The following is a 25,959-nucleotide window of genomic DNA, read 5'->3' as shown; positions in this document are numbered from 1 at the left end:
TGTGTTCCTGCTGGTGTATCCTGGGACACTCCTGGGTCACATCTGGAGGTAACTCACTCCTTCTGCAGCATGGGCTGTGTCCTGCTTCCTGAGAGCACAATTTATTAACAACTATCCTGCTATGGCACAGGCCTAGCACTCAATGCAGGTGTACGTTTTTCCTACTTTCTTGTCTTCTGGCACTTCACTATGTTTGCTGCAGTCCTGCATATATTCTGGAGAAAAAATGCTTTATGGGGTACCTGGTGGCTTGTTTCTAGAAAGGACTCGGCTTCACATCAGCACTGTCCCTTCAGGTGAATCTGGAGCTAGCCAGCAGAGCCAGCCAGGGTGCTGGCTCTGTGCTCAGCAATTCCTCCCACCTCCCTTTTCTATTTCCACTGCCTTTGTCCTGGTTTATAGAGGAGGGTGCTGTCATATTGCTTCACTTTTACTGAGAGATTGCTTTATAATTTGCATGCATACGTATTTGCGCAATGGCACACCGTGGAGTTCAAAGCTATTTTCTCGCTTTCAAAGTAGACCTTGTGAGTAAATTGTCCCAAGTCTGATGTGCGCCAGGCTTGTACTTTTGTTCTTGATTGAGTACTGCTGCGTTATATTCTTTTTAAAACTCTAGCTATTCTGGGAGAGGCGTATAATTTAATATGTTCAATAGTTTTCTTGTCAGGCATTCATGTACAACTTCCTTCATCTTGCACTCAGATGTTTGATATTCCACAGTAATTGGATTTGCTGCATTTGTGTTTACTTTTATGACCTACAGTAAATGCTGCTTTTTTAGCCAAGGACTGTTAAAGATTTTGCTGAAGCCTACAGTAGCCTATCCTGGAGGTTTTCTGAAGCTTGCAATACCTGTTTTCGAGAAATTCAGAACTGTTTTTACAAGGGTACTAATGTACAAATTAGTATAGCCTGAACATTGCATTAAGCAAAAGCTCTTCCCATACAACAGCAGCTGTGGAAATGCAGTGTGACCCTATTAACCTGCTCTTTGGCCAGATGCACAGCTATTCACTTTATTATTATCATTGGGCCAAATATGCAAGAAGAGACAAGGAAGAAAAGCTTTTCTCACAGGTATAGCTCTGAAGCCCATTCATAGGCAGAACTGGCCTCCCCACTGAAAACAAAATGAGAAGCCTGAAGATACAGTGCAGGAAAGACCTTCAAAACCTTCTGCAGGGTCACTGCCAATGTCCCATGGAACTTGGACTCAGGAAGCTGATCTAGGACTGCAGAAAACCAATGCTGTGAAGAGGAGAACTATAGGACTAGTCACGCCATCTCTGCCTGTAAAACCAAAATCCAGACAAACAACTTCCTTTGCAAGCACAATTAGACATCTATGGACAAGTGGAAGACTACCCCTACTGGGATGAAGGATGCCATCCCATAACTAAGTAAGCAGGCTCTGTGCTTCTGCCAGCTCTGTTAGTTCATTACTCAGGTCTCTACTTTGGAACCAGTTTCCTTTCCCACTGAATAGATGTGGGAGAATCAAGATGCAGTGATGAAGGCAGGAGAGGAGAGAGGCCAGGAGTAATCATTACTTAAAAGATAGGACTTCAGGACATCATTAACAGGCCACACTTTTTAGTTTGTCTCTGATGCTTACCCTGGTGGTAGTCAAGTTTCTCCTACAAGTCCCATCACATTTGTTTTCTCTCTTCTCAACAATATGTGTATATTGTGTCAGGAATTGTCTTTTCTGCTCAGACTCAATGGTAGCTCCTTTTAACATTTTTCTTTTGTATTTAAAAAGCCCAGCGGGGAGTTCTAAGCAGCTGAGCTCAAAAAGCTGCTTTTAAAATCAAAAAGCAAAAGTGCAAATAGCTGCAGGGAGCACTACTGAAACCTTCAAAAGGTGAAAGGAGCATAAATGCTCCAGTACAGTGTGTCCATGCAGCACATATGTGGCAAGGCCTGGTGGGCTTGTTCTGAGCAGGACTGACCGCAGGATTTTCCTGAACATCTTTGTGGGGACAAGCAAGTGTTAGAAACTTGAAGAACCTCACTGTTCTTCAAACCCTCTGGTCTGCAGGGAGTGTCAACATAGGATCCTCAAGTTTTATAAACAATAGAAAAATGAAGGAAAGCAAGTGTTGGACAGTAGGTACAGGACAGAGGACGGTGAGCAGATGGCCAGCAATAGCCAATGCTCCTCCTGACATGGACAAAAAAGCTAGCACACAGTCCTGCTAGGTAACAAACTTAGGTCAACTGGAATCAAGAGACATGTTCATATTCTTGGGAGAAAACCCAGAGAAAGCAATTACTGGAGCTATTTGTACTTACAAAGGTGAAAACCATCTTAGGCTGTGGCAAGGGAAGCAGCTAATTGTTCACATGGGTGAGAGATTTGGTTCTCCTCCATGCCAGTACTGTATAATGATTTGCTTTTATAATTTGATTTTATTTTATCAGTAGGTTCTCAAGTAATATTAGACTGGTAGAGCAGCTCATGTGCTATCCTAGACCAGATGCCCCTTGAGTTACAATGTATCCCCATCTGCAAAAAGAAAGCCTCAGCTGCTGCTGATGCAGGAATCAGCCTGCCACGTCCATTGGTCCCACACAGGAAGACCCTTGAGGACTGGCCATGGAAAAACAAGAATGCAGAAGGAGCCTTCTGGTCCATAACTTCTCTTTGGTGCACTAAACCTTGACTTGTCCATTCCCAAGGTTTTATTTAACCACTTGAGACGCTATAGAAAAGCTTTTTATTCAGACTATTGACTCCTGTAGGCTCCCTTTCTGATTTTTTCAGGTGTGGGAAGATACATTCTGAAGTGGGATCCTCGAGGCCCTCCTCTTTTGTGCTTTTCTGGGCTGCCTCTTCATCCTGTGCTTTTTGGTTCATACAAGGCAACAATCCTCCACCCTCAAAAGACAGCTCAGACTCCCCTATGGTGTATGCCACTGTGACCTCTAACAGAGCCACATGTGGTTCTTGCACTGATGTACAAGAACATTATTTCCCTGCAGTTTCAATGAAATACATTAATTCAGGGTATATTAACCAAGGCATTACAAATTAGTGACTGTGAGTGAGACAGTGTATGCTCAAAAAATTGAAAAATGTGCTACAGAAAGCACAATATTTTGAACTATATGATAAATGAAAATTAAGACGCATCACGTTTTTATGGAGTACCTCTTCTTTTTCCCCACCTAAAATATGCATATTTTAAAGTAGAATTTTCACAAGAATGAGCTAGGGAAAAAACCCACCTTTCAGAGCATGTCAGAATTAGGTCATCTCAACATTGTTGGCATGTTTATTGAATTAATATTTTTCTGCCATTTTTGAAATGATATAATAGAAGAAATTCTTTAAGAATAGTAACAATTCAGAGGTCAGGACAAAAGGCAAAAAAGAGGACAATTTCAACAACTGGTAAAATCCTTTGAATCCAAGAGAACTGAACTAGGAAGCAATTTTAAGCACAGAAGCATTCCAGTGAGGACAAAAGTGGGTCAGGTGTTTAATGGAAAACCACAGATTAAAGCAAAAAGTTTTTTTCCACTTCACAGTACAGCAAACTTGGATTAAATAACAAGCCCTAAGCTAGATGGTTTTGAGGTACAAAAGTAAAATTGACATTCTGTCAATATGGTGTTAGGATTAGTAAGCAGAGTCCAGTGAGTGCCCCAAAGAGGTTAGGTCCACCACAGTGGGCTCTGTGGGAATCATGGGGTCACAGAAGCTCCCCTAACCTTTCAAAAAGGTCTGAGATGGTGAGACTTTAAATAGAGGCAGACTTTCCTATCAGGTCACTGTGTCTTGCATCCAATTCCCCCAGTAGGAATTTTCATTAACACGTGTTCCCTAATGAATGGTGGTACCACCCTGCCATGGGGCCACACACCATTACTGACACAGGAACAGCAGCTCCATCCACCAACACAGCAGCAAAATTTAGTGCTTACCTTTTTTGTGCTGATACAATTTCCCTGGGGACACACAAACACTACCAGTTCCCGCCTGGGAAAAGAAGTCTTATAATTTTGTGGAGCCACTTTGAGCAACCTGACCTAGTGGATGGGCAAGGGGCTTGGAACTAGATGATCTTTAAGGTCCCTTCCAATCCAAACCATTCTGTGATTCTGTGATTCTACAATTAGGAGGGTAAAACCTACGCTGGTGCAGTTGTGAGCTTCTCTAATATTTCCCAGCTGCTCTGGAACTTTAAATGTCCCTCTAGAGCCTCTCAGGACACTGTCTCCAAACACTTACACCGTATGGCATCACATATCACCATGTGTTTGTAAACATCGGTATTTTTATTTAGTTAGAATATGAATATGGATTCCTGGTGAGCCTCAGTGTCCAAACCCTGAGCCTGGCTGTGCTCACTTATGGATTAACTGCTTCTCAACACCACAATCCACTCTTCACCCTTTAGCTCATGTCCTTTCTTGATCTCTGGGGCAAAAGTAGTTTGTACAACTAGGACATGAAGTGTTATGCTATTTGTGAGGCTTTTTTATAATTTAATTGTTACTATTACTTTTAACTCCTTTGTTGGGTGTTTAGGCGAAGAAGCTGCCTGGTCTGCACAACAGGAGAGTATTGCCCATAGTCACAGGGTACTGATGTAGTAGCCAAAGAGGCTGTAGGTGCTTTTGACTACTCAGACACCAAAAAGTAGTGCTTCAGCATGGCAGAGGGAAGCTTTTACAGTTTTTGTAAATTTGAAAGTCATAAAAATATTTTCATAGTCCTAATTTTAGTAAATAAAGAATTGTGTAATTATTACTGTGAATGTATCAACATCTCACAAGTCTTTTCTCAATGAGGTACTGAAGAAATCAAGTGAAAAAGATTAATGAAATTCTCTTTTTTTTGCAAGAGTTTTAATCCAAATCATGACACCCTTGAACCTGGGGTTCCACAAGTGGTGTTTAAATGCCAATAAAACAGGGCATTCCACTAGTCCATGACAAAGAGACTCCTCATTCCTACCTAGTGACAAAGGGGAAAAAATTGTTCAGCTTCCACCACAAATTAACCAAACACGCATAGGCCTCACTAAGTATCACAGCTACTCACACACAAAGGCCTCTGCAACAAGCTAAAATGAAATAAATTATTCAAACTACTTCATTATCTCATGAGATAAGAACATAAAGTGCTCATAACCTGTATTAAGTGGGATTTTAAAGGCTATAGATTATGTATATATATACGGACAAATAAGTTCACCTTACATTGTGCAGGAACTGTCTCTGCCCTTGAGCAAATAATAGCTATGCTTATAAATCCCAAATGAACAACTGGACCTTATATGCAGTCTCCCTTCATATGCACACAGATCATGTTCCTGACAAAAATACTGATCAAACAACCCTTGAAATGAGGGCAGCCATCCTTAAATCAAAGAGAAGAAAAAGCTCTGTGCACACTATGTTTGGAAGCTGTGCAAATATACTCAAAAAAATCAGGGCTATTATATAGCAATTTTCAGTTTCAGGAGAAAAGCCATGTGAAGAACAATGTGAGAATTCTGCATTACTCATACAACAGTTTTGAGTGACTGTTGATTTGCCTGCTTTTGCACAAGATGCTGGATGGACCAACATCTGCCCTGACTGCTCTAGCTAAAAAACAAGGGCGAACATTATCACCCAGGGCACTGGCAGCATATGGGATGTTCTGTCCCTCCCTACTGACTGAAACCCTCAGCATGGAAAAAGGAGGTATGAAAAATGAAGGAAAAGGCCTTAGAATTCTGTTTTAAAAGGAGCCTGGATAAACAGGACAAAAAGGACCCCATGCCAGAGCCTTCAGGCTCCATCTCACAGTGCAGTGCTGACAACTGCTCAGGTTTGGGTGGGCAGGTCAAGCTCAGTGGCCAGTGGTCACAGCAGCCCATGTTCCTTTACCTCAGCCTTTAATTGTCGTGCTCTGCAGGCACTGTGCTTCCAGAGACCCAGTTATTCCCAAACTCCCTCCACATAGGTGACTCATCAGGATCGAAATGCTCCCAAAGGATCCAGAGGAGGAAAGGACAGTGCTGATGCCTCGTGCTCTTGGACTGTTCCCAGAATTAGCAATCCAGCTGCACCCTCTGCCTGATGGGGGTCTCAGCCTCACTCTGCAATTTACAATAGCACAAGCAAGGAGCATGATCACAGCACGGGACTAAGTACAGTATTTTAGCTTTGTCTTTTGGGAGGAAAGAAGGAAAGAACACTCAGTACTGGTTAAAATGCCTGCTTGGTATTTGTGTTGCCAATATCCATTTGGGTTTGTCTCATTACTGTGTTAGCCCTTCAGCTACAACTTCCCCTTTGGTCTTCTCTGACAGGTGAAGCAGGTTAGCCACTTCTCCCTCCACACTCTGATCTGCCCAACGGGTTTCAGATGATATGTAAGAAACAGACCTTACCTCTCACAAGGGGTCAATTCCAGAATTATTAGATAGTCTCACCCTCATCTATCTGTTGTCCTCTATCTTGGATGATGTAAACTGAAACACCAGCTGATAAAAATCCTGACTTGCCTGCCAAAATAAAAATAATCCTTTTGCTTGATGTAGAGGAAGACAAGGAATGTCAGCAGTGTGCCAATGAGAGAAACCAATTCTACTCAGCCACTGCAAGACAAGACAACATTGAAAAATGCATTTGGAAGAAAGAATTTTTATCCCATGTTTAGAAGTTCTCTTATCTCACATAGTAGTAGGAATAAGAGAAAGACTTAATTCTTTTCCATCCTGCTCTGTCTGCAGGGCATGCTCTTCCCCACCTGAAAGAACAGGTACATTCTTCTGCCCTGACCTGCCTTCCTGCCTTTTTCACCTTGATAGCTTATTAGTAATTATACACTAAGACAGAATCTCACTTTGTCACTTTCCACATCTGAAGTAAGTGTGTGTGCATGAGGGGTATTCACTCACTGAATACAAGAAAAGTGCTGCACTACATATACCTGGAAAGCATCAAGCACTTTCAGTGGAAAGATTTTTCAACTGTAGGTGGTAAGCAGAGATGTAAAATATCCAGCTGATAATACAAACTACGAGTCATGTAAGATTACTAGAAAAAAATTAGGATCCTGATTCTGCATTACAAGTCTCCCGTGACTATCTCTCATCCAGCTTCTAAGGTGTGAATTAGATGATCACTGTGATAAGTCTGTCAGTGGTGACAGAATGAAGAGAGAAGTTTATTACATGCACAGCAGTACATAATAGCACACACTGCTAGCAGATTCCTACCCTTTACAGCCTGCTGATTTAGTATCTTTCCATGTAAAAGTTCCAACGTTATTATGGTCAAGGTTAAGCTTGGAGGAAAATGGATCTAGTAATTACTTTTAACTCCATTTTACTTGTGAATATATTGAGTATATAGAGAAAAAGACATTCCATCTATCTGAGCACCATCTTGAAGAAGGAAGAGGAAAACCTCTTGCACACTCCTGTCATGGTTACAGAGTAGAAAACCATGGCAGACAGTAGCAAACAAGTTTATTTCTGTTCAAAAGGTCCCTTCCTTTGGTTATTCCATGCTCACAAAAGTGGCACAGTCCTACTGGCTCAAACAAGTGCAAAGAAGTGATTTGCAGGCCAGAGCTCATGTGTAGGTATAAATGCTTTCTATTGAGTTCATCAGCCACTCAAAAAAGCCAAGAAAGTGCAAAAACATAAAAATCCCAAAGCTGGAGCAGGAAGCTGAGTACTTGCTCATCCTGAGTCCACATTGAAGCATACATCCCCAAAATATGTTCATCAATGACAGCTGAAACTGCCCAGTACTAGATTAATTGTGATAACTTGGTACAGCCCAAAGCAGAGGTGCTGACCAAGAGCTGGAGGCTGTCCTGCAGGTGCATTGTGTGCTGCGTTGTGGGCACACATGTCAGTGTGCACCAAGTACCAACATGTGTGAGCAGAGACACAGCACACAACCATGCTCTAACTGCTGTGGGAGCACAGAGAAAATATTACTGTTCTGATAATGATTTCCTTTCAACCAGCAAGTGTATGACAGCCAGTCACTTCTGTCACCTTCTCAAGGACAGTAGGTATCTCTCAGTTCATAAAAAGTAAATACCTATACAGAGTTGTCTTCACTGTTAGTCTGGAAGCTCCTGTTTTGGAGCGGTCTACTCAGAGCCAGTCCTAAGGACAGCTCTCTTAGCTCATTCCAGGGTATTGGCATAATAATTTTATTTTTTAAAGATAAAAAGCAGTCACAAATGGGCCAGAAAGGGGAGTAGCAAAGGGAGAAGCCCAAGTGTGGGGACCAGAAAATACAAACTCAGGCCTTCCAATCAGTTCTGTGACCATATATTTCTAGCAGTGCTGTTGTTTTTGCTGTGTGGAAGTGCCACTGCAGTCTGAGAAGCCCTGCTCATGTTGACATGCTCTGCCCAACTGACCACATGCAGCCAGTGCACTGCAGCACTCTGAGAGCACTGCCACTGGCTCTGCTGAAGAATCCTTGTCCAACACCCAAGTGCTGCCAAACACCCATGCCACAGCAAAGCAATGTACGGGAAGTGAGCCAGGGCCAAGACTTAACAAGATACTCACTTCAAGAAAATAAAGGAGGAAAATAAAAAGAAGCTAAGAGATTTGACAAACAGGGAGTTAAATTTCAAGATTACACAGCAGTGGCTCTCAAAAAGATGGGAATTAATATACAGGTATTCAAACCAAACTATGAGGTCCATATGGACATTTGAATTGTAGTTGTCAAGAGAATCATCTCATCATTCTGCTTTTCTCCTGTGAGAAACTTCACTCTTTTATCCCACAACAGATTCTTGCACCTTGTACACCACAAGCTGAAGCTGAAAGGCAGCAGTTTTCCCTAGGAACATCTAGTGCTGAACACTGTTCTCCACTGTATGTCAATAGAAGTGGAGCAGATAGGAAATGGCATAGGAGTATTTGGGGTTTTTTGTGAATATATGTATGTTTTTCAAAACCAGTTTTGGATAGAAACAAAAGCACAGTTTGGAAAACTCTGATGTTGTTTGCTTTGCTCAGTTACTGACAGATGGTTTGGACTAATACTTTTGCAAAGAAGTTTGTAAGTTGAGTGCTCCATGTTACATTTAGACAGAGGCCCTTTCTCAGCAGCACAAAGACTCAGCTGGTTCAGCTGTCCAGGTGACCACCAATGCTAAGAGTAAGAGCAAGAGGCCAGCAAGAGTCAAGGACTTGCACTCCAGCACCAACATTCCCTTTTACTGACTGTGATCTTCAACAGAGCACATTTATTGCTGGCTGGTCATGACTGGCTGGAAGGGTGCAGAATTTCAAGAAGTTTTGCCTGTTTCTGTCCATGGTAAATCAACTCCTCTTCCTCCACTTCAAAATGTATAGATTTTATATTCCACATTTCTAAGTCACTTTAAAAAGTCTCTCTGTAGAAAGTACAGATGAGTTTAAATTACAATTACAATGGTTTCAACAGTTTGTTAGCAGTGTACATTTGTAAGCTGTTCAGTATAAACAGGGTCCACAACAGTCTGGGGAAACTGAAACCACAGTTAGCAGTTATCTGGGCCAAAGGCAACGTCCAGCTATTTCATCTATTGCTTGCTAGCACTCCATATGCTGTGCCTGAGGTTGAGCACATACCTTTCTACAGCTGTATGTTTAATTCAATAACTGTTTTCTCTTTGCTTAATGAAGTCTGGACACAGAAATTTGTTTCTTCCTTGGATAATACACACTTGTGGAATTTACACTGTATTGACAGTGTAGATTCCTGTGGAGCATCATATTCTGTAAGTCCCACAGCATTAAGCAGTGCTACTAAACATAATGGAAGATAAAGTAGATAAAATTTTTTCTCACTAGAATATGAAGTATAATTCTTTCTATAACAACCATGTACGCATTAAGAACTAACCTATTGTAATTAACAGTCAATAGCCTCTGCTGGAAAATAATGAGACACAGCCTCATTCAATTTATCTTACCATCACAGCAAAACAAGCAGTAGATCTCACAAGGACCAGAGCTTCATTAAGTATGTTGTATGTTCTTACACAGGGGTGGACATGGCAGAAGCAATTGTAATGAAGCCATGATTGTGTACATATTCAAACTACAGAGTCTGAATGTCAGCTTCACCTGAAGTTATAATACATTAATGTGAAGTTAACCTCATCCCTTTTTCACTATAATTCACAGTATTTTAATGTAAATTTCATCAGAAATGCAACTAGACATTATAATCATTTGCTCTGAATTATTCAAATATTCCCAAACTTTCCCTCTCCTTCGGAGTCAGCAATGTGCCACTCCCCCCTCATGACATGAGTACAGCTTGCAGCTACACTGGAGACTGAGCACTGGGGAAGAGCAGTTACCCAAACCCAAGTACCATCCTCTCCTAAAGCTTCCTTCTTCAATGCTCTATTCTTTTTTAACCAAGTTGTTAAATAGAATCTGCCCTTAGAATGCATTCAGGCAGACAATAAAGATTCCAAAAATCCAGGTGCCCAGATGGACCAATTCATAATGGACTTTGTTAGAGCCGGAGACAGGAAATTAACAGTACATCAGGTACCACCTAACATCTCTCTGTGAGAGAAGCACATAGACATCTGAAGACTCACAAAAGCCAGAATAAAAGGATTATTCTATTGTCACTCTGTCTTGCTTGCATAATTTGATCATTTCAATAGCCCTGGCAAAGTTAAGAGCTGGTATGGAAAGCACTTGCTAAGCAATCTGCGTTACTGCCCCAGCTTCAAAATGCTTTGCATCAGCCATCACCTCCTAATTTATCCAAACATAAAAGTTAGGAAAAATGCTCAAAGCAGCAGGAAGTAGGAGAAACAAATACATGCACGAGAACAAAACTAAAGCACACAACCAATGAACGAGAAGTTTTATAAATTTTCTCTCCATTTATAGTACTTGCTCCTAATCTCCAAGATTCTTCAAACCTTGTACCAAATATTGTCATGTAATTAATATGAGGCCAGCAAGCTCACCTCTTCCAGGTTGTCATGAGCTCTGAAGCAGAAAGGAATAATTGTTCTGTATCTGTTGCAGCTGAAGGTTATTTTAACACCTGTGTATTTCTTGCTTACCATGAAAAATGACCCTAAATTTTCCAAAAAAAGCAGCTGTTCAATATTCAGGAATATTTAGGAACACTGTAAATCTACTCTTCCTATTAAACTACAAGTCTGTCTGCACAGACATGCTTTAATTTATAGAGCTCACTGTCTAAAATTCCCCCCTTCTGCTTACATTTAATATTTGAGTGTTCCTACATGAATTGCATTGTTTATAAAAACAGAGAGGTAGCAAGAGTTAAGAAATCTTTAGCAGTCAGCTATCTTCTGTAAAGCATATTTACATTTCAATCAGCAATGTTTTCCTAAAATATACATGAGAATAGAAAGCAAGACCAAGCAGATCTGTTAAAGATAAATATTCCGAAAGAGGGCTAAATTGATTATGACAGAAACATTTATCCAAGTAAGTTCAGTAAGGTTTTTGGATTTTCTGTTAATAACAGCCAATAGCTAAAAATAAACCATGACATTTCTAGAAATTAGAACAAACTGAGAGGATATAATGATAAACCTACTAAAATGTAAATCTTTCCTTCAGAGCTTTGGGATGTGAGCTGCAGTTTACTAAAGCACACAAATCTTTATTGAAGTTCTTGAAACAATCTTAAACAAACAAAGAATGGTTTAAGATTGTGTCACATTTCTTTTCAGAGTTGCAATGAGAACTACAATACTATATAGACATTTAAATTCATTTCATTTTCCTAAAGAAAGCGTTAAATGTTATTTCAGGTACCTTTCAGCTCCCCTGATACTCAAACACTGCACATGCACATACAGATTAAAGTAAAAGGCTCTGCAGCAACTGGCTTTCCGAATAAAATATTTTCTTTTTCTTAAAATCCTACCTTCATAGTTGTCTTCTAGGAGACCCAAATGCTCAAGTGCCTTCACAAATCCAACAATTATCACCAGTACAAAAAGCATTTCAAGTCCCTCCAAGTTCATCTTCAAAAATTATTTATGTAAAAGCATCTTTTCTTGGAAAGCGTCCTGACTTCAGAGTTAGACTTTAATTAAAAAGCCCTCCAAGTCCAAGACATGCCACACAACCAGATAAATACAATGCTAAAGAAGCCCAGAATATTCACACCATAAAACATTTCCATTGACAGCCAGATGAACACAGGAATGTAAGGAAGTCAAATCTTACCATGTCTGCATCACTTGCCTGCATGGATACAGATGTTTCAGTCTCTAAGGCAACAGAATATACAGTAACCACTTTGTTTAGCATTTCCTCTCTGTCACAGCCAAAATTCACCAGATCTGTTTGATATCTAGTAAAATTTTTCACACTGAATTAGAGCTTTAGAGCGATCTTTAACAACACAGAGGAAAAAATCCAAATACTTTCTTCGCTTGATAGTGAAGTTCAGAAAACTCAAAGCAAAATAATTTCATTAAGAAGATGCCCTATTCCCTATCGACTGGAATACAGTTACAAAAGGTTAGCTATTTGTTCCAGTAGTTTGTTTTCCCACACTGCAAACACATTTTACACCAAATACAGGAATCAAGTAAAATCTGAAATATTTTAAGGAGCATGTTAGAGGGAAATCAGATTAGGTTTGAGGGATCTTTGGGAAGCAAAAGCCTTTCTCTCCTGCTGCACAGCCCCAGGGTCTTGTGCAGATGTTGAACAACTGCCCTTGGTGCAGGTCAGCTGCTGTTCCCATGGCTGTCCCAGGTGAGGAAAGCCAACAAATGGCATGAAGGACACAGTGTGCTTATGGCCAGCACTGCGTGCAGCTGACTGCTCTGGCTCAGGAAGCTCCCACGAGCACTCAGAAACACTGACATTGCTCCCTAGTCCTTGGACAAGACAGGAACAGATTCTCTGAAGGACCTTATTCTGAGCCCCCTAATAGCAGCCATTAGCAAGCACTTGGCTGTGTTTCCTCCTTACCTTCCCTTAGCTCTCCAGATTTGCAGACATGCACAGCATTAGAAAAAAAAAAAAAACCCCACCCTGCATCTTTTTGAAAATAGGGCTGCTTATTCTGGTAAATTTTGATTACTTCGTCTGCAATAACTGAGAATTCTGTGCACATCAAATACCATAGTCATCCTTCTTTTAAGGTTTAACTCCGGAAGGAAGGAAGGAAGGAAGGAAGGAAGGAAGGAAGGAAGGAAGGAAGGAAGGAAGGAAGGAAGGAAGGAAGGAAGGAAGGAAGGAAGGAAGGAAGGAAGGAAGGAAGGAAGGAAGGAAGGATGTGTGTAGAAGTAAGAACTTATATTACTATTGTAATTATTAAACTGCTGCATTAATAGTACTCATCTGAAAGCCAGAAATCCAGCTTGCAGTTTCAGTTACATTTTTTTAACCATTTGTGTATTTCTGTCTTCAGCTGATACTTTGTGTTAATGTCTCCCAGGACACTCTTGTCCAGTTACATTAAGCACTGAGATGATGCTGTGAGCCCAAGTCTGTCTGTGTAGTGGACCCTGTGCTGCTGTTCACAGCAGAATCAGTCCCACAAATTCTTCTGAAAGCTGTAAATGGTTTTAATGACTTCACCAAAGCTTTGCTGTGTAGCAGGGTGTCCCTAAAGGCCTGAGTTAAGCTGTTTTCTGTATGAATATTCCAATATATTAATATCTATTAATATTTTAGAGGTATCAATTCCTTATCAATATAATTAACATCACTGACATCCACAGCTTTTCTTAGGTACCCCCATTCAAAGTAAATCTTACTTTTTTGTCTTCATTATTGAACTTCACTTCAGGATCTCACAGCCCTTACCAAAATTCTCCTTGAGCCTAAACTCTCCTGAGAAGAGGTTAAGAATTTACTGAAATGCCGAATCCAATTACCATGGAAATCAAACCACCTTTGGGACAGTCCAGACCTAAGTTACTATAATTTAGAGCAATACTCAATGATTGAGTACAGAAAGCAAAAGAAATAAACACTACCTGATGGAAATGCACTGGGACAGAGGGTAAAAAGAAGAAACTAACCTAATTTTGGTCAGGTTTAACATGTCTGCTCCTAATGAAAATAAAATGAGCTGGGTAATGCCAATAAGCATTGAAAATTAATTTATTTCTGTTTGAGAAAGGGGATTTCTCACAGTCTAGTTCCCTTGTATCTCTTTTCTGGTTTGCTGCTGCTCTCAGCTGATCTATCAACATAACCAATTAACAAATATATAAATTCTTTTCCTTGTTAAAAGATCTGATTTGTAGAAAATAAAAATATTCCTTGGAAATGGGGGGTTTTTCCTCTTTTTTTTAAAGAAAATTACATTTCTAGAGCAACCCAGCTCCTTGTCATGCCAAGGCATCCTTCCTTCCTCAGAGGGATGGAACACCTTTTCTGTGAAGAAAGGCTGAGAGAATTGAGATTGTCCATCCTGGAAATGAGCAGGCTTTGGAAACCTAATTGTGGCCTCCCAGTGCCTGAAGGGAGCTTACACTAAGATGGGGCAAGACTATTTACAAGGGCCTGGAGTGACAGGACAAAGGGGGAATGGGTTCAAATTGAGAGTAGGTTTAGATGAGATATAAGGAAAACATTTTTCCCTGTGAGGGTGGTGAGGTCCTGGCACAGGGTGCCCAGAGAAGCTGTGGCTGCCCCTGGATCCCTGGCAGTGTCCAGGGCCAGGCTGGACAGGGCTTGGAGCAGCCTGGGACAGTGGAAGGTGTCCCTGCCCACAGCAGGAAATGGAACTAAATGATCTTTAAAGTCCCCTTCCAACCTAAACTATTCTATAATTCTGTGATTCTCCCTGCTTGGATTCAAGAGAGAAAGGGTGAGTTCTTCTTTACCTCATGTGGAGCAGAGAGATGTCCTTGCTTTGCGCACAGGTCCAGTCAGCAGGCCTCTCCCACCCCTGCAAAGCAGAGAAAGGATGTCCACAGACTCTACCTTCCCCTTACAACACTTCTAGTACTGAGTTATTTGTTGCTCTGCACCCTAATTTCTGGAAGCTATGTTAGGTTTCCTCTTTTTTCAGACAAAAAAATGTAATTTTTTTAATCTAGAGCGCTTTTCAGCTGTTCTCTGGGCAGCCCAATCCAGCAGTAACAGTGTCTTTGAGGAGAGATAGGGGGAGAGACAGAGAGAGAGAAGAGAACCTACTCAAATAAACTCCAATCAAAACCTATTTAGCCTGGGCAAGCCGACAGAACAAAGCTGCAGGCTGTGTGTATCCCACTTGTTACCTTCTCACAGCAATAGATCATATTTGTAACCAATTCTCAATATAATTTTAAGTTGTTCTTTTTTAAGCCTGAGCAATTCACTCTGCAGGAAACCACTCCTGTCAAAAAAGAAACACAGGTGTGTTCTCGGAGGAAAATACCTGCTTGCCATTATCCATGACTATCCAATTCAGCCATACACAAGCAGAGCACCAGTGGGCACTGCTGCCCACATTCCCCCTCTCTGTCCAAGGAGGAAGGCTGGGTGCCTGGCATACTCTGATACTGGATAAAGTTTGAACTGGTGCAGAAATGGGCATCAAGATGCCTCTGGCAGGTAATGTGTTGGGCAAAACACTAGGGATAAATGGCTCACACCAGTGTCTTTACCTCACTTGTGAGAAACATCTCTCTTCTGCTCCCAGCAAACAAGGAGAGATCTTAAAGTGAACTCAAACGTGCATCAGACAGTGGGAATTGAGATAGCAATAGGAAAAACACCAAGACAGTATCTATTTGTTAGTTACATTTTTCTGTACAGTTACCCTTAAGTGAACATCTAAGATTTGGGTTCACAGTGCAGGTAAACTCTTCTTCTCATTTCTACCTGTAATTTTGTCCCTACACAAATCTCCTGCTTTTTTATCTTTTTCTTTAAACCTTGGAAACTGGGCCAAGCCCAATGAGAAGATGACCTTTTTGGCACCACAGCAGCACTCTGATAAGGGCAACAACTGACAGCAAAGTCCCTGAGATTACCCTGCTCTGATCAAGCCCAACAATTCCTGATGGTCTTAGAATTACCTTCAACAACTGGAAAGAAGGAGATCACTGCAGAATTCCCCCCAGCACTCACAGGGATCCACCAGGGATGGCAGCAGCACAGCAGGGCTGCAGACTTTCCCTCTGCTCCCCAGCCCTTCACTGCACACCAAAATGAAAGCCAGTGCTAGCTGCCATGGGAGACCTTTTGAAAGTCAGGGTATTACACAAGCGATCAGCTAATTCAGGATATGCATTCCCAGTTTAGTCCATACAGTTCTGGTCTTCAGTTCTTACATTGCTTTGCCCCAGCTAGACAGTAAACCAGGCTCTCAGCTGAGTTTTGCTGCAGCAGACACTGGCTGATCCATCATTTTATTAATAGCATGATTACAGTATAAATATTTTATTCCATGGTGTGTGTAGGAGTCTTCCTTGCCTTGGATTCTTTGCGTGTGCATCTTTTTAAAATACAGCTCTGTTAAAGCAAATGTGTCAGTTCTAGCTCTTTCAATATTTTCTTTAATGTTCTCAGTATTTTCTCAATTGCTGATAATGATTAATTTCAGGCCAATTTATTCAATGAATAAAATTCACACAGAAAAATATAATTCTTTTCTAGGGGGATCATACAAAAGAATGCAGTATGAATTTAATGCAAATGGGAATTAAGTCTTCAAAAAAAGAGTTGTCATTTTCATGCTTTATGCATGGTATAACAAAACAGTACAATCAGGATTTGTTAGGTGTCCGGGACAGTATTTCCAGATTTCAGTGTTTTACAAATAAACTTTCCCAGACTTTTGGGTTTTTAAAGTTTCCTAGTCATATTCTTAATACAGACAGTGTAATTTTTAATTTTTTTTTTTCAGGCTACTAACCATGTTCTTAATATAACACTATCAACAGTGTTCAGTGAATCAGTCCAGGAACAACCTGAGTGAATGCCAAAATACACTTTTAACAAGCAAGTTTGATGCTCCATCCCAGCAAAGGCAGTGCAAAACACCTGTAAGGTGTGTGTCAGTTTTCCCAACCCCCAAGGCCAGCTGGCACTTCCACTCTGATTCTTTATTTTTACAGTTCTGATTTCAGAAGCAATGCAGATTTTCTCAGTTTAAATAAATTATAAAATAATAAATTAAGATTTTTCCAGTAGAGATTTAATTTTCAGGTAAATGTTGAGGAGAAATTCCAACTTGTGTCACTGACACAAAAAGAGATTATTTGATTGTGGTTCAGTGATACCAATGATCTTGAAAGTGATTATTCCACATTTAATTCCAAAGTAATAGTTAACACCTGTAATAAACTTCTAGGTACACCATGGCCCACGTATTAGAGAGGCTGTTTAAAGCTGCCTTGGAAACCCAAACATGCAATTTCATGGTCTGGCTTGGCCACCCACAAGCAAGGGAGTGAAAACCAGGTATGAACAGAACTCAGCAAAGCAGCACCAAGGGCTGCTGGGGAGGAAAAGCTGAGAGGCAACATCAGCAACAGCATCTAATGCTTCATAAAACCCTTCATGAACCATTTCCACGGCGCAGCTGTAGCACAGACCCAGGATACAGGTGGAGGGATGCACGGTGTGATGGATGAAGCACTTGACTAAGGTGATGAGCCTGTTCTGGCACAGCCAACAATAGAAAACAAAACACCCAAATCTCCCTTCAGTATTCTCCCAACCACCCAAAGCCATTCTGCTCTCATGGATTTAGCAAGGACAGATACCAGGCATGGAAAGCAGCTGAAACTCTCACACTGCAACAAGTTAATTTGTAAAGGTGACACAAAAGGTGCCTCCTTGTGTAAAAACCTGTCATTTCAGATAGCATGAAATTAGTGTTAAAACTGTGCAGCCAGCACAGGCATGTACAGCTGTTAGGAATATGCCTGCAAGAGCACTGCTTGAGCATTCTCATTCCTTTCCTGAAGCTTTAGTCGAATTGGCTGTCTCAGAGAGCTTTAGAGAAGCCTCAGCTCCCCCAACTGAATGACAATGCAAAGGGTCCTAGACACCCAACACAGCCAATCTCTGCTACAAAAAAGAGATAGAGGATGCTAATGGTATGAGAAAAGCTCCAACACAGTGCAGAGAAGATCAGGGGAAAAATAAAGGAAGTTTTTAATATTTTGGTGAAATTTTAGTTTGAAGAACTAACTTTTCCTCTAAGAAAACACAGAGGCACCACTGGATTGACCTCAACAAGCCATATGTGATAACCAAGGAAGGAAACATTTTGCATTTTCTACATTTTACATACGTTAGTCCCAATTTATGATTATCATTTAGAAAGCCATGTCAAGAAGCTTCCTTGAAGAAAAAAACCCTATCTCAGCACAACAGATAAACTTGCAAAAAAAAATTGAGATCAGGTTTAATCTTTAACCTAATTACATGAAGCTCGCACCATCCTGGTCTTATTTTAGAAAATTGAAAGCCCAGAGATGAAATCTTGCCCTTGTCTTGCAGCTGAAACACACATCAGGCTGTGTGACTGCTGAAGCAGTGTGCCCATCAAGAACTGCAGGATCATTGCCATGTGCTCATGCCAAGTATGTTTTAGAGTGTGGCCTCTATGTCTGACTTGCCATTAATTTTTAGAAGTACTTTCTGAATTCCAGTTATAATGAGGAAAAAATCATCAAGACAAAATCATGTTCAAAAGGAAAAATGAGAATTATGCCTGAAGACAAAGCATCTTGATAACTCTCCCACACAACATATTCAGTGTAACCAATTTCCAGCCAGAAATGTCTTATAGGCCAAAGGAGCTGCTCTTTGTAGCACAAAGACTCAAGTCCTTTCCCATGGTTGGCCATGGCAGCCTCTGTTTCCAGCCATGGCTGAAGTGCCAGGTGCCAGCTCTGTTCTCCTGCCATTCTCCATCCGCAGCCATGGGGATGTGCAGCAAACACTGAGCCCATGGGCTCAGGGCACTATGGCCTGAGCTACTACAGCTTCTTCTCCTACCCATCCTCAAGGCAATAACTCCAGCTTAGCAATGCATGTGGTGCTAGGGCAGGACGGGATTCCTTCCCACCAGCACCATCTCCTCACAAACCCTGCAGGCACCAGGGACTGGACACCCACTTAGCTCTCTGGTTACTTTCCAAGGTCTCCCCCATTCGTGAGATGGATGTCTACACTGGGTACAGCTTGTATGCAAACTTTTCTCACTCAAAGGGTTGATCAGAACCAAGACTGTGTCTACAATGTCACCATTAAGAGTAGCAGAACTACAGTCTGAAGCAAAGCTTCCAAATCTACTGCAGCTCCCCACTGCTTCGGTTTTATCAGAGAATGCATAATCCCTCTTTGTCCTGTTGTACCTGGAACAAAGTGATTGGAGCACACACCAGCGGGTCAAAGCAACTGAAGAGAGAGCATTTATTGATTAACATGCTTTTATATACAGGCAAGAACAATATTCTGACTGGACAGCAGTCACCCACCCCCCAGGGTGACTGGTTAAGGTGCTACAACACCCAATTCCAAACACACTCTGTTCTCACAGTCTTTTATGTTTCTCATACTTAACGTGAGAAGGGAAAGTTTCCCACGAGAGAGACCCTGTGCAGCCACACCTCTTGAACAAACCAAACCTTATATTAGTTCACTGCTCTCTAAAATAACAACTTTAGCCCATATCATGTCAGATAAGGTACATTAAAAGCTTCAGAAAGATTACTTATTAATGGAACAAACACTACGTTGGTTTTGAAGCAGCCTTTTGAGAGACATATCTTGTTTGAAGGCAGCCTGTTGTGTTAGCAGCTATCTGTCACAGTCCAGATAAAGCATTTAAGAAATAAAGATGCAATATGCTGGTTGCCAAGTAGACTGCACTGATGAAAGCTACCTGGCTTGTCTTGTCTGTGGAGGCACTCTTTTTCTTAGAGCATTTTCTGTAAGACTTATTGAGTAAGAAAACTGTTTCAGACTTACGGGTGAATTTTTACTTTCTCCCTTTCTCTTTCCAGAAATTAGAGCTGTAAATTCAGCTATACACAAGATTCTGAAGTATGCTTTCTGCAGCCCAGCAGGTTACCAAAATTCACGTTTGGCTCACCTACCAGTCTTTTCTCTATCATGGCCTTGAGCAGTTTTCAGCAAGACTGAAGCCTAGTAGCTGATCCTGTATATCTGCAGTAAAGACAAGATTGCATCCACAAGGCTTCTAGAAGAGAAGACTCATAGAGATTTATTAAAAATAAAAAATATTTATCATTTGACTCAGGAAAAGGTGTTAATTGCCCATATTCAAAGAGCATAAATATCAAGGAGGGAGAGGAATTGTTGTGGAGGCTTACAAAGCATACCTGAAAATCATGGGATGAAGCAGTGCCAAAGGAAAGTCCAGGTCTGGTCATGATTTTCATATGCAGGCAAGGCTCACACTTAGATCCCTAGGATCTCACTGCTGCAGTACTCTGGGTCTGAGTTAACAAAGACTTCCTGAAATAGTGGCTGAAATTGGCACTCGCTGATGAAGAGCATTAACAATGCACTTCACTGCAAGCATTTGCTCTCTGAGGGCAGTTTCAAAGTGCTGACTCAGCCCTTTTGTCTTGTCCAAGACTGTGCCAGATGTGCTTTGAAATATGGAAGCATCAATGGAGATACCTTCCTACAGATGCCTGACCTGAAACCCAGGGAAATGAAAGGCCTCGTTCCATGCAATACGTATCAACACACATCTCTGCAGCAGGGGCAATCTGCGTGTGCTCTTTGGTCTTTGTCCATACACATTATTGGATGACATTGTGATGACAGCAATACCTGCTCTCTATAAACACTGAATGAAAAGTGTGCAAACATGGTAACTAACCATATCTTATATATATTTTACAGAGGAACTGTAGTTGGGTGGACACCTGCAAGATGACAGCAGAAATGCAAAGAGATGTTGATCTCCAGGACCATTGAGGTACCCAGTTTTCAGGCTCACTACTTCAAACAAGGGGGAATTATGTAATGTTACTCAATTTCCTAGAATTCCTCCTCAACAAAGAAATGTTCCCTTTAAAAAACAATCAACAACATTTATTGATTCAAAACAAACAACAAAACTAGAAAGGTTTATAAAGACAAGGTGACAGGAAAAGCGAAACAACCAAATATATATTTCTCATCTCTAAAAGCAAATTCAACAGGCTTTAGAGACCTGCCAAACTTCCAACCATTGTGTAACACAACAATCAACACAGGAGATGAAATCGCTTTTCCAACTTTGCTTTTATGCCCACAGTTTTTCCTGGTGATACATTTACCTTTAAACTCCTTCACTCCCTCGTGCATTGATTAACTCTCAATGAGTTAAAAATAAAATTTCAAAGCTCCCAAAGCATTAGTTGGCCTCAACCCTTTTAGAGGTCCTAATAATTTACTGGTTGGCCAGGTGCCATTCTATGGTCTTGACTAAATTATTAAAAGGCTATAGACTCAAAGTAAAATATACTTCTGAATTTTGTGAGACAAAGTTTAATATTTTCACACATTGTGCTTATATTTAAGAGACTTATCAAGAAATAAACTTTCCTGAAGAATGTATATAAATGCATAATGCTCATTGATGCTTCTCAGCTCAGATTAAATATAACACAAAACAATTGCTTTGGGGCAACCATCTCTGTGAGATACAGACACAGACATCCAGAAGATCTAGAAAAACTATACCGAATTAGGAAATCATGTTTTTTCATGACAAGTGTATCACTGTGGCAATCTATTCACATACTAAACTGTTAATGTCTCTAACAAGCAAAGAGAGATAAAATATCACAGACCTACATAGAGCAAAATTATGAAGATCTGCACACTATGATAATACTGAGAGAGGGCTACGGGAAGAAACAAGTTACTGATGAGAAATTGGAACACACAAAAGATAATACAGTGCCATGGGATGGGGCAGAGGCATCCTTTCTTCAGGTCCTTCTGCTTAAGAAGAGAAATATGTAAACTGATTGACTTGTGGGGCTGAAGTCAGCTGGGATCCAGCTGAAAGCAGGCAAAAGAAGATGGTGTTGTACATGCATGAGTCTATCAGAAACAGCAAATGTACCTTTCGTCTGAAACTTCACAGACAGGCTGCCTTACAGACACAGTTCCCAGCCATAAGACACAATACTTTGATTGGCATAAAATATTTCTCTTTTCACTGTCGAACATTTTCCCAATAGCAAAATATTGCAGTTATTGGGAGCAAAATATTGGTGATCCTAATACTCATAACAGCTGGAGTGACACCAGTGAATGTGCAGCTGTGTTCAGTGTTCCCTGTTTTTGCGGGAAATAACAGGACTGAAGTAATAAGCAGATGGACAGTAATCTGAAAGTTCTCAAAAATCACAGATGTGTATCTACTAGTTGCACAGATGTTGCCATTCCTTTGGCATACAGGAGGCACAGAAAACATTAATTACATAACTCTATTTTCCACCTTTTTTGGTAGTGATACTTTCAGAGAACAAAGCTGAAAAGAAGTGATGCTTAAAAAGATTTGAAATACAGGAACTCATTTGAAGACAACACTGAGGTAGCAGAATTAGCTAATCTAAGAAAATCAGAGGCTACCTGCTTTGTTATTACTGAGAGGAATGTACATTCTCCATCTGAAAGGAAGGAGTACTATCACAAGTACTATCACAAGTTCCAGAGTTTGCACTCCTATCAAGTCTTAACATCATGAGAAAAAGTTTTCTGCCATGAGAGGAAATTGCATCAGGACATAAAATGCCAGTTTCATGTTCCTCAGAAGACTAGAACTGATGCTGCAACCTAAATTTATGTCACCCCAACACAGGAGGTCCTTTTGTCCTCAGAAACTTTGTTGAAGCCTCATTCTCTTGTGAAAGGGCTAAAGTTCTGTAAAATCTGAACTATGCTTGAGAATTTGCAATTTTACTGTTTTTTTACAGAAAAAGTGGTTTAGAACTGACCAAATTTGTCTGTGTGTTCGGCAAGAAATGAGCTGGGCTCATGTTCATGATGTGGCACTTAATACCTGAACTAAGACATTATATAAAATCCTGTGTACTCTTTAGCATGTAAATGACTACTGAGCATTAAACTTCCATCTAAGAGAAGACAATGTTTAAAGTACACATGGTGATATGAGATTCCAATAAAAAGCTACAATTGTAACATAGATTACTTAAGAAATTATCTTAAGAAATCTTAAGATATGCTCTGTCTTTCAGACACTTGCTGCCAGAATCATGCTTTTAGCTTCAGAAATAAGTGTGTTCTCCAGAAACCCTGATGATGTACAACTTTGCATCACCAGAACAATCATCAGCAGTACAAAGAGACAAGAAACTCAGGGACAACTCTTTCATCTGGATTTTTTCTGACATGAGGGAGGTATTTTTAAGGAAAAAAGAACACTGAGAAATAATGTAAAACAAATCTCCAGAAATAATCAAAAAGGCCCTGTTCTTCTCCTCCACAGCCTGTTTCACAATGAATTTAAGCCATTGAATGCCACTAAGCATCCCTAATTTCAGTGGATAAGTCATTTGACTCCAGATAGCAGTTTTGATTCAGGGGCAATAAGCATCTTTCTCAGCCACTGAAGCGCAGCAAAAAACCAGGAACAGCCTCATGTTACATCTGTGTTTTTACTAAAGTTGGTCACTATATTTCAATTTAAGGTTACAGGTGAAAACATTTCTGCTGTTCACACCACGTCCATGAAAGTAGCATCAGTAAGATTTTTCACCCGGAAAGTCCTCAGGGAATGGACCAGCATTTCAAGGGCCAGAGTAGCTGAGTCTGCTCAAAGCAGATTTAAGGTATTTGGTTCTTGAGTATTTTCCATCATATCAGCGCTTGCAAGATCATGTCAGTCAAATATATAAATCTACAGTAGGAAAAGTATGACATTCCGCCTCTATGGCTAAAAGTTGAGCAAACAGTTCCATCAATTAAACACAGAAGACATATTTCAATTCCTTCATGAAGAATACTTTATACCTGAATATGAGCATAATCAGTTCCCTAGCCCATAGCAAGAGAAAGAGTGTAGTAAACAGAACTACAGTTAAATTACCATGGCTACTTTATCTGGGATAGCAAGTGCCATTTGGGTTCTAGAACTGCAAGGTTTAAAGGAAAATAAGTATATTTTTAATCTTACAACCTTTATTTTCTTCCCCTCCCAAACATGTTAGTAATTCTGCTGCAAAATTAAAAATACCACTAAAAATGCCTTGTAGGTCTCATCACACTCCATGGAATGTCTTGTACTGTGCTGTGCCTAACCAAGAGGAAAGAGTGAAGCTGAAGATACTCCCTGCATGGCTCCTCCACTGATCCAAACAGCCCAAACAAATACATTTCAGACTATGCTTAAGACTGTACATTTTTGCATGTGTTACACTCTGCAGTCCATTCCATCAGGAACAGCACAATGATCTTGCACAATCAGAATTCTCTTTATGGACAAATACAGCCCAGAGTTCCACAGAATTACAGAATCATAGAATGGTTTGCATTGGAAGTGACATTAAAGAACATCTAGTTCCCACTCCGCTTTATAAATATTGCCTTGATATTAAATGTAAGCAATAAATATACTCATTTCTCATACTAAAACTGCAGATACCTCAAAAGTATGACTCCTCTCCACCCCTTCTCTCTGTTGTTTTTCCAGTGGTGCTATCTCAATAAGCTGCCTGATCAAAAGTCTAATCACAAGCATCTCCTTCCTACATATCCCAAGAGCAATAGGTTCTGTCTTGTTCCTCTTCTCTACTAAAACGATGACAAGGAGGATTTCAACATCAACATGAAGGTACAAATCAGAAACCAAAGGCTGTCACAGTCAGTTTCAGAGCATGGTTCTGCAATGGAGCTCTGAGCCACCAGGTGAGCTGCAGTAGATGCTTCCCATAACAGCTCTCTTTCACAGGAAGAATTCTCACTTAGACATGCTCCCCATTTTGCAGCCTACCATGGTCTAAACCTAGAGTGCAGCACTCTACAGACACCACACAAACTGGTCATTACTGAAGGTAACTGTAGTCCTAGTCTGCTGTAGGTTAGGATTCATTTTGGCTTAAGGCAGAATATTTTTCTCTGTATATGATCACTAGTCCGAGGGCAACAAAGACAGACAGCTCATTATGTGAGGCGTACAGAAGAGGCAGAGTTTGAAAATGAAATTCTTATACCTGATGAAATCTTCCATACTGCTGAGTTCTGAGAGATACTGGGGGGCAGATGCTGGCTATATATGGACAGCATTTTCAAAAGCATTCCCTTTTAACTTCTCTCCTAAATCCTCATCATCATTTCTGCATCCAATGGAAGGACCATATGAACTGAATATCAACTTCAGCTTCAGTGGATCTACAGGAAGTTATTTTTTTGTATATATCTTTAAACTGGATCTTCTTTCCATAATGCTGCTTATAACTTTGGCTACATTAGATGTTTATTTCTAAGGTTTTATTTTTTATTTGGCAGTATTCATACTTACATCTAAAAGCCCTTGAGAAAGGCATTTATGCACTTCAATCAGAAATGCTGAAATACAAGTCTGCTTTTCATGGCAATGAGACGTGATGGATGGTATTTTCACATTCAACCCCTCTGTCATTAATAGTTCCAGAGTTTCTTAAAATACACCATACAACCTTGTTACACTACAGCATATTTATCACAGTGCAGTGTACCTGGTTCATAGGAATGCTTATTGCCCTTGGAGGCAATGAAAAAGTTGTTTAAGGAGTGTGGAAACGGGTCCTTATGCAAAACTCTCCAAGCCAAGGCTGACAAGGGATCTAAGGATTCTGGAGGGGGAACTCATACCAAAGGCATGAGCTCAGTACATACCATTTAAAAAGACACAGAAGTATCACATGTCATGACAGAGTCTGGTACAGAGATGTATTAGAGGCTGATAACTGTTGTAGAAGAAAAGAATCTGCTCAGCCAGGTTTTGGAAACCAAACTGATTTCAAAAGACAAAAAT

The 25,959-nt window shown here is 40.5% G+C and overlaps 1 protein-coding gene across 5 annotated transcripts in view; it reads right to left on the bottom strand.

Annotated features, from left to right (window-relative positions):
- The window catches only part of KCNIP1 (potassium voltage-gated channel interacting protein 1), a 400,236-nt gene that overhangs the window by 110,363 nt on the left and 263,914 nt on the right, over positions 1–25,959 (bottom strand). Inside the window, exon 1 of one of the 5 annotated variants that reach the window (XM_085073223.1) lies at positions 12,213–12,235. The exons of the other annotated variants lie outside the window; for them this stretch is intronic. The gene's annotated coding sequence lies outside the window, so the exon portion shown is untranslated. Of the gene's footprint in view, positions 1–12,212; positions 12,236–25,959 lie in introns of those variants that run through there. 5 annotated transcript variants of the gene reach the window in all.

Source organism: Lichenostomus cassidix, chromosome 13 (assembly GCF_008360975.1).
Source record: "Lichenostomus cassidix isolate B80296 chromosome 13, HeHo_3.0, whole genome shotgun sequence".
NCBI classification, from domain to species: domain Eukaryota; kingdom Metazoa; phylum Chordata; class Aves; order Passeriformes; family Meliphagidae; genus Lichenostomus; species Lichenostomus cassidix.
The sequence above is the reverse complement of the archived record's forward strand: the minus strand, read 5'-3'. Positions and strand labels throughout refer to the sequence as shown.